Genomic DNA, 2,605 nt, shown 5'->3' with positions numbered 1-2,605 from the left:
CAAGGGCTGCTGATTTGCCACAAACAGACTCTTGCCAGCCTCCAGGTGGGGCCTGGAGACTCCCTGGAATGACTACTGATCTCCTGACTACAAAAATCCATTATCCTGGAGAGACGGTTGCCAGGTCCGACTCAAAAAGTCTCTAGGGACTTTGGGGGTGGAGCCAGGAGACATTGGAGTAGATCCAGGAGCAAGGGTGTGACAAGCACAACTGAACTCCAAAGGGAGTTCTAGCCATCAAATTTAAAGGGACCACATGCCTTTGAAATGCATTCCCTCCATTTGGAAATAATGAAGGATAGGGGCACCTTTTGGGGCTCATAGAATTGGACCCACTGGTCCAATCTATTTGAAACTTGGAAGGGTGGGGTGTTTTTAGGAGAGGCACCGGATGCTATGCTGAAAAATTGGTGCCTCTACCTCAAAAAACACCCCTTCCAGAGCCCCAGACATCCACAGATCAATTCTCCACTGTACCCTATGGGAATCTGTCTCCATAGAGAATAATGGAGTGTCCAGCAGACATTTCCCTCCCCCCCGCTTTCTGATAACCCTAAAGTGGGAGGAGGGCCTCCAAACGGGGAACCCTTGCCCCCACCTGGCAACCCTTCCTGGAGAAAATGGCAGCTTTGGAGGGTTGCATATTTATTTATTCATTCAAAGTTTTATGTCTGCCTTTCCTCATGGTTCAAGGCAGCTTACCATAACACTTACAAATACTTGCAGGTAAAACTCAAAATAAATAGCAAACCTAAATTCTCTCCCTCCCACCACCTTAAAACATACTTGCTGAGTAAGTTTGCCTATTTTGGCTACGAAATTCCTGGAGATGAAGGCTGAGGTGGAGCCTGGGGATATGATAGACTCCACCTGCAAAAAAACAAAAAAAAAAGCCATTTTCTCCAGGGGGTCTGATCTCTTTGATCTGGAGATCAGCTGTAATCCCTCCCTCCATCCGCAAGTCTCCAGGAATATCCCACCCTTGAGTTGGCACCTTTAGCTAAACTACACCCCTGGCTCAATAGAGGAAGAAATCTTGGGACTACAGCAGTTTGAAGGAGCAAGTACAACACAGCTCCAAGGGGAGAATCTTTTGTCCCATCATGTCAGAGTTCTTTTAATCCGGTTTCTTAATGGTTGCCTGGAGCCAGAAACCTTTCCTTGTGTTTCTATAAAGGGAAGGTCTATAGCCTTTGGCTTGGCTGGAAGGTGAACATTCAAGAATGCAGCGTCTGTGAGGTCCCTGAGGGGAGGGAGGCCTGCTCTCCTCCCTGTCTCCTATGATCACTGTGGGCCTGAATGTTTGTGCCACGAGAAGGTGGGGATATGGTTAGGTTGCCAGGTCTGTCTCCAAAAATACCTGGAGACCTTGGGGGTGGAGCCAGGAGAGGGCGGGGTTTGGGGAGGGGGCCTCAGCATGGCACAATACCATAGAGTCCACCCTTCCAAGCAGCCATTTTCTCCAGGGGAGATGATCTGTGCCAGGGGGAGATCAGTTGTAAAAGCAGGAGATCTCCAGGCCCCACCTGGAAGCTGGCAACTCTAGTTATGGTGCCTCAAATCTCCATCACATCATGAGAGAGCAACTGTTCACACTGAGGTTGAAAATCCACCTCCTTCCTTCTAGGGTTGCCAAGTCTGTCTAATACCTGGAGACTTTGGGGGTGGATCCAGGAGAGGTGGGGTTTGTGGAGGGGCCTCAGCAGGGCCCAATGCCATAGAGTCCACCCTTCAAAGCAGCCATTTTCTCCAGGGGGGCTGATCTCTGCCAGCTGGAGATGACCTGTAAAAGCAGGAGATCTCCAGGCCCCACCTAGAATGTCCTCTCAGCACAGGGTCACCAATGTCCCCCTTTGGCTGTGGGTTCCCAGGTTAGAGTACTCAGGCACACATTCACAGGTCTATTTAGCAGAGAAAAGCTTAAAACACCAAGCATTTATTTACAGCTCCAACACCAACAACTTCAGCTAGCATACAAGACTGAAAACTGAACCTAGAGCTCCACCCAATAGGACCAAACCAAGTCACACAGATAGTAGAAGAGGAGCAGACTGTTCTATTACATATATACAATAAATATACCAGAGTTGTTATTGTGGACTCTTTTGAAATGTTGAGGACAGGTGCTGCCACAAAATGGCTGCCATGAGAGCTGGAGCCTGGGATGTCACAAAATGGCTGCCAGGGCTGGTGGAGCCTAGGTTCCCAGCTCCAGGTTGGGAAATACCTGGAGATTTTGGGGGCAGAGCCTGAGAAGGACAGAGTTTGGAAAGGAGATGGACTTCAATGGGCTATAATGCCATAGAATCCACCTTCCAATAATGGCGATTTTCTCCAGGTGAACTGATCTCTGTCGTCTGGGGATCAGTTGTCATCCAAGGAGATCTCTAGCCACTGCATCTTGGGGCTAATCACAAACTGTTGAGAGTCTGCAAGCTAGAACAGTGGCTAGAATGTTGAATGAAGTCCCATGTTCGAATCCTCACTCTGCCATGTATGCTTCACACACACTCTCAGCCTAACCTACCTCACAGGGTTGTTGTACCCTTTCACTACTTCCTCTCACCCAAGTTCCTCATTTGAAACTTAAAAACAGTGAAAAATA

Source organism: Heteronotia binoei, chromosome 4 (assembly GCF_032191835.1).
Source record: "Heteronotia binoei isolate CCM8104 ecotype False Entrance Well chromosome 4, APGP_CSIRO_Hbin_v1, whole genome shotgun sequence".
Taxonomy (NCBI): Eukaryota; Metazoa; Chordata; class Lepidosauria; order Squamata; family Gekkonidae; genus Heteronotia; species Heteronotia binoei.
Note: the sequence above shows the minus strand (reverse complement) of the source record.